At 37.5% G+C, this 10,661-nt stretch overlaps 1 protein-coding gene and 1 long non-coding RNA gene across 6 annotated transcripts in view; one reads left to right on the top strand and one right to left on the bottom strand.

The window, feature by feature from the left end:
- Nucleotides 1–1,609: 1,609 nt before the first annotated feature.
- On the bottom strand, nt 1,610–4,358 carry LOC139364321 (uncharacterized). Its single transcript, XR_011625969.1, has 3 exons — nt 4,223–4,358; nt 3,722–4,115; nt 1,610–1,783 (listed from the first exon to the last, which is right to left on the bottom strand). It is a non-coding gene; the product is annotated as an uncharacterized lncRNA (long non-coding RNA).
- LOC105477923 (G2/M-phase specific E3 ubiquitin protein ligase) overlaps nt 4,275–10,661 on the top strand; it is a 57,338-nt gene continuing 50,951 nt past the window's right edge. Inside the window, exons 1-2 of one of the 5 annotated variants that reach the window (XM_011734789.3) lie at nt 4,275–4,403; nt 5,839–5,970. The gene's annotated coding sequence lies outside the window, so the exon portion shown is untranslated. The remainder of the gene's footprint in view (nt 4,404–5,838; nt 5,971–10,661) is intronic. The other 4 variants (XM_011734791.2, XM_011734787.2, XM_011734793.2 and 1 more) reach the window with 4 other exon arrangements.

The following is a 10,661-nucleotide window of genomic DNA, read 5'->3' as shown; positions in this document are numbered from 1 at the left end:
TACTCTCCAAGAATTGTAGCAATGTATGCTCCTGTAGATAAGAGTGTACATTTGGCCGGGCGCAGTGACTCACGCCTGTAATCCCAGCACTTTGGGAGGCCAAGGTGGGCAGATCACAAGGTCAGGAGTTCAAGATCAGCCTGACCAACATGGTGAAACCCCATCTCTACTAAAAAAATACAAAAATTAGCCGGGCGTGGTGGCGCATGCCTATAATCTCAGCTACTCAGGATGCTGAGGCAGGAGAATTGCTTAAACCTGGGAGGTGGAGGTTGCAGTGAGTCAAGATTGCACCACTGTACTCCAGCCTGGGCGACAGAACAAGACTCCGTCTCAAAAAAAAAAAAAAAAAAAGAGGTGTACATTTTACCACCACACCCTTCCATTGTGGGATATTGTGAATTGTTTTAATTTTTGCTAATCCAATAAAGTTGGTATTTGGTTGGTTGATTTGTATTCCCAAAAGTGAGGTAGTACAGTTGAGGATTTTTTGTGTCTTGTCCTCTTTCATTTCCTTTTCAGTGAATTACTTGTTCATTTCTTCTGCCCATTTTTATTGCTTTTTGAAAAGAAATTATAAAAGTTTTTACATTAGAATTGTTAACCTAGTGTCCTATATTTTATAAATATTTCATCACTGTCTCTCATTTATCTTTCAATGTGTCATGGTGATTTTTGCTGTTTAAATATTTTAAACTTTAACATAATCAAACATACTCATCTTTTATTTTACAGCTTCTAGGATTCCTGTCTTGCTCTCTCACCCAGGCTGGAGTGTAGTGGTGCATAGCTCACTGCAACCTCCAACTCTTGGGCTCAAGGGATCCTCCCACCTCTGTAGCTGGGACTACAGGTGCACACCACCACACCCAGATACATTTTTAAAAAAATTGTTTCTCGTAGAGCCACGGGTCTCGCCATGTTGCCCAGGCTAGTCTCAAATTCTTGGCTTGAAGTGATCTTCCTGCCTTGGCTTCTCAAAGTGCTAGGATTACAGGCAAGAGCTACTGCACCTGGCCCTGCCTTGTTTAAGAAGTCCCTTCTGCCCTAAAGTCACAGTTACCATTCTAAACTTCTCCCCAATATACTTTTGTTTTATTTTTTTAAATTTCAATCTTTAATCCTTCCAGAATTTATTTTGTATGTGATAAAAGGTACAGGCCTAACTTAATATCTTCCATATAGCTAGCCAGTTATTTCCAGTTCTTGTTAATTTATGAATGAATCCATCCTTTTCCTGAAATGGAAATATCACCTTTATAATATATTAATATTCTCTATATAGTTTCATTTTTCTGGGTTCTCTAAGTATTTTTCTTTTTTGTGCTAATACTATATTTTTTGTCTTTTTTTTTTTTTTGGCTACTCTTTGTAGCAACTTTGTGGTAAGTTTTTACTATCTAGTAAGACAAATTGTCTACTCCCAACCTCTGTTTTCTTTTTCTAATATGTCTTAACAATTCTTATATATTAATTTTCCTATATGAACATTGAAATCACTTATGTTCTCAAATTATAAAGTAGCAGGTTCTATATCTTTCTTAAATAAAATTTTTTAAAACTATATTTAAAATTTTAAAATTATTTTAAATTAAATCGAATTCCAATTTAGTTTTGTGAATTTTCTTTAAATTTCTACACATTTTATCATTTTTGTTCCTCATGTGGTTGCGGTAAAAATCTTTCAGCATAGATTATAGGAACTCTTCTGCCAAAGCAGTTTGTTTCTTCCATGTAAAATTGATGACCCTTGGTCCCAGAATTGTTTTTGTCTTGTTTTCTGCTGTATATGGATTGAATATGAAGAGGAAAGCAGGAAAGAGAGAAGGTTACATTAGCTATGACTCAAATTTTCTAAAAATTCAGTTCTCACCTAGTTCACATTACTGAGGGATTATCAGAGACTGAATAAAATTCCTAGTTTTATTCTTCATTTTTTGCAGCATGTATTAAGTGGAATACTTATGTTAATTTCACTTAATTTAAAATGTTTATAAGCTCACAGAATGCCTGGTCTGATGGCCAGGTTTGTTAGATTTAAGTATATCCTGCAATGAATATTTTCTTTCAAAAGTCCGTAAGTTGTATTTACTCAGGCTCTTTCATTTAGTCAATGGGTGTTTATTGAAGATCTTTTTTTTTCACGAAATGCTGTAACATTACTTGAATATTGTTTGTATTCAAAATCACCTATACTCACTCTGGGTGAAAGAAAGAACAACATTTTAAATAGTACAAATAACCAGATAGGCCACTGAGTGAACACTAGCCCTAGACAATTAATACAATTAAGCCTGGCTAATCTTATGGGGAAAAAATGTGAATGACTTTACAGGGCTCTCCACCACTGATGAGAACTGAATCTCATTATTCCAAGTGATAGCCAGGCTGCGGGGTGATAATGACTTTGACAACATTTTAGTGGAAGAAATTGAAGAATTCATTAAGGGTTGTAGAGAAGGACTGACCAAGGAGAACTCAGGCGACAAACTAATTATATATATATATATAAAAGACCTTGCCCATGGAGTTGTATAAAGAAAATCAGATATATGTATAATCTTTTGGGTGACTTTTCCAGGGCATTTTTAACTTTTGTGTACAGGTCAACTTGAGAATTTAATTCCTGTGAAGGATAAGACTTAATGGTGGGAAGGTGCCAAGAATTATGAAAGACCTAGGAAAATATATGACATAGTTTCTGCCTTCAAGAAACTTCAAGGAGCAATATATTTAACGGGGTCATATTAGATATGTGGAACATAAAATAATACAATATATCATGAATGACAAAATGTGTGGTCAAGTCATTATATGTAAGTGTAGAAAGAACTGCTGAATGAATGAATGGACATAGACTATCTAAACATTAGAAATTTATACGCTTATTAAACCTGATTTTGTAACTAGAATATATTCAGTTTCTAACAATCTTCCTTAAAGAACAAAATTGTGAAATTAAAAAAAAAAACTTATTATCTTAAAAATACAACTGGTGATAAAGTGAAAGGTAAAAGTTCTCCATCTCTTCCTACTCCTATTTACCAGTCCCGTTCCCAGAGATGTTTACAGCTTATGAATCCATCCCCAAACTTTGTACACCATATACACACATATACTTTCAAAGGATACTACAGTCCTTCTTAAACTTTTTTCAATATTTCATTTCAGTACCTGCTGATCTACTTCATTACTTTTAGTGCCCACAGTGTCAGTATATTAGATGCTAAAGTATCAAAACTTACATGTATTTAACCCCTTATTTGTAGACACAGGTTCTTTTCTATCTTCCACTGTTAAAAACAGTACATCAGTTAACGGTTTCCACACCCCCTGTGCAGGTTCCCAGAAATCTAGTAAACCTTTCAAACTATATTTTTTGACAAAGGCTAAAGGTATGCTGTCATGGTTTGGTTTGTACTGATCCGTTTAGGTAATTCAATGCTATTAGATGTGAGGATGATCTGGTGCCAACATCAATCGCAGCCATAAAGGTCAGAGTTATTTAGTGCATTTCCAGTCTTTCCTTTAGTTTCTGCAAGCTCCCAGATAGACGTCTCTTCAGAAGCTTAAGAGGTTTTGGATGAAAGATACACTGTTGTCCTCGATAAAGGAAAAGATACTGTAGTTTCAATAATCTCACGGGACAATACTTAATAATCTCGTCAAGTGAGCCCTTATCAGAGGGGGGAAATAAAATTTATTGCCTTCTAACACTTACCATCAAATAGTTTATTTGAGACCAGGAACTGGTCAGACCATTTATTTTGAACTTTTGGCTGAATACGGGTGAACTTGGCTTTTTGTTTTCCCCAAACCCGGGACAGAAAGAAATTAAAAGCCCTGACTGTGCCGGGATAGGACTGAGGAGGCCCAGGAAAGGCTGCACTAAGTATTTGGAGGGTTGGTTTGTTTTCCTTCTTGCTGCTGCTTCTGTTTCCTCGAGGATGAAGGGAAAGATAAAACCCTTCCGGCTCGGTTCGTGGTTTCCTTAGCCCCATTCCTCGAAGGTGACGAAACTTCAGCACATCTCTGTCCACTTCGGAAACAAGAGAATTCCCTCAAGAGCAAATAGGCGGAAACAACGACCCCGCGCCCGGCGTTTTTCTGAGCTCCTAAACAGGGAGAGAGATCAGACAAAACAAACAAGCCAAGGCGACACAGCCAGGTTACCACCGGGCAGCAGGACGTGAGCGCAAAGGCCCTTCCCCACAACTAGCACCTCCTAGGGTTCCGCCCCCGGGGGCGGGGCTGACCGCTCTTTCCGGGTTTGCGAGCGGAAGTGGGCGAATTTGAATCCTGTGGGCCGTTGAATGTGGCTGCTCGCGATCGGCGTGCGGTCACGCAGAGCGGGCCGGGAAAAGTGGCACTGACGCTCTGGAACTTCTGTCCAGCTCGCCTTGGTGAGTAAATGGGGAACGGGAAGACGCAGAGCGTTCCAGAGTGAGAAGCGGGACCGTGGGGTGGGAGAGGGTGTCAGGAGGCCGGACGGCGCAGCAGGGGCCTCGCAGTGGTTTTGGGGACGTCTGGTGCTGGGTCCGGGCCTGGAGACTTTGGGAATTCGGGGCACTGGGGGCGTTTGCCGATCAGCGCTCTCGACTGTTGCGCACACCAGCCAGCCCTCAGTGTTGAGGATTCGGAGGCCCTGCCGGTCCCCCAAGAGTAAACCTTGTTTATACGCATCCTCCGTGGCTTTTTTTTTAACCCGTAGTTTATTATATCCACCAATTCGACTTGAATGCTGAAGCTTCAACAGTCGTTAAATCTCATTGTGAAAGCGTTGCCACGTTTAAACAAATCTCTTTTTATGAAAGATGGAAGATTGGGGCAGGTTTAGAATGAAAAGATGCTCTACGTGGCTCCGAGTTCCTACTAAGAGAGATACCCGGACAACCTTGATTAACTCTGGACTGCAGGGAAGTGACAGTCTTTGAAATGCCTGGGTGGCATTTAAACTGAAATTCGAGTATCCTTTGTATTTAAAACCCGGATATTTTTCTTTCACGGTTGACATTTTTCATGTACCGCAAAAATCCGAGACTCTTGCTCATTTAAACCGGCTATAGTAACAGCGGTGGTGATTCTCTAGGGTCTTAGTTTGCAAACAATAGGGATAAGGTTTAGTTCCACCGCCCTGCCTTTTCGCCTCCCTCATTCATTGGCCAACTGGGTTATTATGGAGTCTTTTTGGAAGTAATCCACTAATGCTTTGAGCATCTGTTTTCTTTGGGTTTTATTATTTTGGGCTTTTTTATTTTTAATAATGAACTATCTGAAATATGGAACTCTGTCTAACCCAGTAGTAAAGTCATGCCTTCTGGAATGGTTTAAAAGTGTGCCATAAGTGTAAACTATAAATGGGAACTTTAAATGTGTACAAGTTTTAGATCTTTATTAAAAATCGTCAGTTTTGTGTAGCTTAATACTAAAAGATATTTTAAGTTCCTTTTAAGATTTTAACACCATGATATTGTACCATGTAAATGTATAAATATCTTTTTAAAAGTAGGACTTCATAATAATCAGAATAAAGACATTCCTTCCTCCCATGCTGGCTATTCCAGCACACCCATTCTTCCTGCTATTGAACTTTTGTTTTAAGTGTTAGCCAGGAAGAATAGATGTAAATACTCGGTGTTTAGGATAGTTAAAATATGAGCATTTTTCATATGGTCTTTGTAACAAAGACATTGGCTATATTTCTCTTAGCCTTTCTGCTCAATTCATATGTGCTGTCAACAAATGGTAATTTTTAAAAATGGATCGCTATATCCTAATCTCTTTCCTTTTTTTCTACCTGTATTATTTTCATTGAATTTTTGCTCTTTCTTGAATCAGTGAGTTTCAGAATTTATTGTATACATTACCTTGAAGGATTTGTTCAATACTGATTCCTGCACTCCAGACGTCAGATTCCGAATCAGTAGATCTGGAGGATGACCTTGAAGAGTCTGCATGTTTAACTGAAAGGTTAGAAAATTCTGTGAGTTTTAAAAACACTGATTTGATCTGTCCTAGAGAGGCATTATAATGTGTTGATTAAAGACCTGGAACTGGGGCCAGATTGCCTTGGTTTGAAGCCCATCTCCACCACTTGATAGCTAGGTGACCCTGAGCAAGCTGTTTAACCTCTCTGTGCTTCATTTCCCTTTACCATATAATGAGGTTACCTACTTTGTAGATTTATTGTGAGGGTTGAATGAGTTAATATATACAAAGACCTTAGAATAGTGTGTGCCACATAGCAAATGATACATAAGTCTCCAATTACATTGAGTTACTAAACTGTAAAAACTGCATCACATACATTCATTAATCTTTACAATATTGCTGAGGTAGTTATTATCTTTAAATAAGAAAACAGGCTAAGAGTGGCTCAGTAATTTGTTCTCACACAACTAATAACACATTGGAACTGAAGTCGGAAATTAGATTTAACTCAAAAGTTTATGCTTTTTTTAAAAAGTAGTATTTCTTGCCTCTCTTCAGTCTCCTTCCAGATGTTGCTCCATAAAAATCTCTGATGGCTTCCCATTGTCTACCATATATAATTCAAATTTCTTAGCTTTCCTTTTTATTTACAGAGCCCTTCAGAGTCTGGTACCAACATCTCTTCCCGAGGACCATCTTCATAATATTACGCCACTCTCTTCCAACCTGCTGATGTTCCACCAATGCTACTAGAATCCTCCAAATCTATCTCTTACTACATATTTATACATATTTAGCCACTGGCCTTTTTATACATATTTAGCCATTAGCCTTTTTATTTCCCCATAAGATTTTACTCAAATGGGTTTAAAGACTTCTCCAGGCCATGCTTCTTCCTCGGTGCAATTTGCTTATAAATATATAGTGCAAGACTGCCCTTGTCCTTTTAATTTTTATGTCTACAGTGCACAGTGCAGAACAGTGAGTGTCATGATACTGTAGAACTGTGTATGTTAGTGAGTACTTATTATTTTAACAATTTAACACATTTTGTCTTGCGTTAATGACTGAAAAAAGTTGTTGCTTTTTTTTTGAAGGCTTGGCTTTTTTCTGAGATTATAGCATATAATTCTTTGTAGTTTAGTAGAGATTTTAGTGATAGCATATGGTTTATAAACTTAATATGGAAAAATAAGCATTGAAATTATAGGCTCAGAAGACATTTCAAGTGGGAAAAAATCAGGAGCAATGTTTGTTAATATTCATGAATTTAATTCATGCTTTATACATATTTTCTCACTTAATCCGCACAACCATTTTATTATCTCTATATTAAGATGAAGAAACTGAGGCACCAAAAGATTTAATAACTTTTAAAATGATTTTTAAGATATTTAACTTCCTCTTGGTACAGTTTTGTTTTTTTTTTTTTTTAAATTATAAGAGTGGTATATGTTAGGTGTAATAAGAAGTATCTTAATTCAAAATGTTAGGAATTAAAAAACAGAAAACTTTTCCTTTTCAGCTTGAACAGTTAAGACAGTTACCTAATCTCCTTGCCCGTAGCTTTTCTTTAAAAACCTGTCCAACAATGTAGGGACATCATTCTCACAACCAGTGGGTAGGGTTGGTCTAAGGAACATAAAGCCCATCCCATACCACTTCCCCCAACAAAAGTGGTACAAGTATTTATATCGGAGCTGCCTATCTGATGCAGGCTAGACCATTCATGTGATATCTTAATTTTGGAGTTAGGATATCACAAGACTATTGGAAGCCAAGCTGGAAAGGTCTTATGTGTTGCTATGACAGTGGAATCATGAAGAAACATGAAAATGGACATATGGAGCCAATGGGTGGCAGGGTGGGGGAGGATGACTCCTGTTTCCTGAGGACTAATTGTATATTTATAACTTAATGTAAACTTGTAACTTTGTTGCTTGTGTGTGTGTGTATGTGTGTGTGTGTGTGTGAGTGATATGGAGTCTCACTGTGTTGCCCAGGCTGGAATGCAGTGGTGCGATCTTGACTCACTGCAACCTCCGCCTCCCCAGTTTCAGTGATTCTCCTGTCTCACCCTCCCGATTAGCTGGGTTACAGGCAGCCGCCGCCACGCCCAGCTAATTTTTGTGATTTTAGTAGAGACAGGGTTTCGCCATGTTGGTCAGGCTGGTCTCAAATTCCTGACCTCAAGTGATCTGCCTGCCTAGGCCTCCGAAAGTGCTGGGATTACAGGCGTGAGCCACTGTGCCCAGCCACTGCTTTTTATCTTACACTTATCTTTTTGTTTTAAATAAAAATTGTTAACTTTTAAACAAGTATCTGGTATACAATTTGTATGCAATAAAAGTCATCCATTTTAGGGGTATAGTGCAATGAGTTTTAGTAAATGTATTCTCTTGTATGAATATACCACAGTTTGTTTTATCCATATACCATTGTTACAGTTTTTAGTTGTCACAAATAAAGTATTGACCTTTGTGATATCTTTTGTGAATAGTGCTGCTATGAATATATGTATGCAAGTTTTTGTTTGAATTGAAACATTTCAATTCTTTTGGTTATATACCTGGTGGAATTGCTGGGTGATATGGTAGTCTTGTTTAATGTGTTGTGGAATTGCCAAACTGTTTTCCGTCCTTGCTGCATCATTTCACTTTCCCACTAGCAATATGTAAGGGTTCTAATTTCTCCGTATCATCGTTAACACTTACTATTTTAGTTTGTAAAAATAATTATTATAGTACCGTAGTGGACACGGAGTGGTATCTCATTGTGGCTTTGATTTACCTATCACTAATATAATGAGCTTTTTTTCATGTGCTTGTTGGCCATTTGAATATTTTCTTTGGAGAAATGTCTATTCAGATATTTTGTTCATTTTTAAGTTGGATTACTTGTCTTTTTATTGTCGCATTGTAAGAGTTTCTAATGTATTCTAGGTACTAGACCCTTATCAGGTTATATGATTTCTGAATATTTTTTCCCATTTTGTAGATTGTCATTAGATGCATAAGTTTTATATTTTGGTAAAGTTCAATTTATTGTTTTCTTGTTCTTATGCTTTTGGCGTCATATCTCAGAAACCATTGCCAAATACAAGGTCATGAAAATTTACCGCTAGATTTTCATTTAAGAGATTTATAGTTCCGTCTTTTACATTTAGGTCTTGATCCATTTCGAGTTGATTTTTTTAATGCGTGTGAGGTAGGGGTTCAACCTCATTCCTTTTTTTTTTTTTTTTTTCTTTGAGATGGAGTCTCGCTCTGTTGCCCAGGCTGAAGTGCAGTGGCGCAATCTCAGCTCACTGCAAGCTCCGCCTCCTGGGTTCATGCCATTCTCCTGCCTCAGCCTCACAAGTAGCTGGGACTATAGGCACCCACCACCACACCCGGCTAGTTTTTTTGTATTTTTAGTAGAGACTGGGTTTCACCATGTTAGCCAGGATGGTCTCGATCTCCTGAGCTCGTGATCTGCCTGCCTCGGCCTCCCAAAGTGCTGGGATTACAGGTGTGAGCCACCGCGCCTGGCCAACTTAATTCCTTTTTACATGGTTATCTGGTCGTCCCAGGACCATTTGTTGAAGAGACTGTTTTCTTCCCATTTAGTGGTCTTGGCACCCTTATTGAAAATCAGTTTACTATAGAGAATGTGAGTTTATTTATTTACTCTTTCTTCTTTTCCATTGATGTGTATGTCTGTCCTTGTGCCAGTACCACATTGTCTTGATTACTGTGGATTTGTAGTAAGTTTGGAATTGGAAAATTTGAATCCTCCAGCTTTTTCTTTTTGGGGATCATTTTGACTATTCAGGATTCCTTGCAGTTTAGGCTTAACTTTTCCATTCCTGCAAAGAAGGTCATTGGGATTTTGACAGGAATTGTTTTAAATCTATAAATTGCTTTGGGGAGTATAACCATCTTAGTGACACAGTTTTTCAACCCATGGATGCAAAATGTCTTTTCATTTATTTAGGGTTCTTTAATTTCTTTCAGCACTGTTTTGTAGTTTTCAGTGCACAAATGTTGCACCACCATCGTTAAATTTATTACTAAGTAATTTTTATGCTATTGTAACTGGATTTGTTTACTTAATTTCCTTTTTGAATCGTTCATTGTTGTATAGAAATACAACTGATATTTGCGTGTTGATCTTGCATCCTGTAACTTAGCTGAATTCGTTTAGTAGCTCTAACAGTTTTTCATGAATTCTCTAGGAAATTCTACATATAAGATCATGCTTTCTTTGAATAGAGTTACTTCTTGCTTTCTTGCTTTAGTATTCTGAATAGACCTTCTGGTTCAGTGTTGAGTAGAAGTGGTGGAAGTGTGTGTCTTTGTTTTGTTACAGATCTTAGGTGGAAAGTGTGCGGTCTTTCACCAATAATTTTGTTAATTACAGGTTTTTCCATAGATGCTGAGGAAGTTCCCTTATATTCCTAAATGTTTGAGTGTATTTATCATTGAGTATTGTATTTTGTCAGATGTTTTTCTGCATCTATTGAGATGAGCATGTGACCTTTTCCTTTTTCTCAATTAAAATGCTATATTATATTGATTGATTTCCATATGTTGAACCACCTTTGCATTTCTGGGATAAATCCCACTTGGTTGTGGTACAAAATTTTCTTTATCAGAATTCAGTTTGCTGGCAGTTTGTTAAGGATATATGCATCTATGTTCATAACAGATACTGGCTTGTAGTTTTCTTTTCTGTGATGTCTTTTTCTG

The sequence above is a fragment of the Macaca nemestrina genome, chromosome 7 (assembly GCF_043159975.1).
Source record: "Macaca nemestrina isolate mMacNem1 chromosome 7, mMacNem.hap1, whole genome shotgun sequence".
NCBI classification, from domain to species: domain Eukaryota; kingdom Metazoa; phylum Chordata; class Mammalia; order Primates; family Cercopithecidae; genus Macaca; species Macaca nemestrina.
This window is presented reverse-complemented; position numbering and strand designations above follow the sequence as displayed.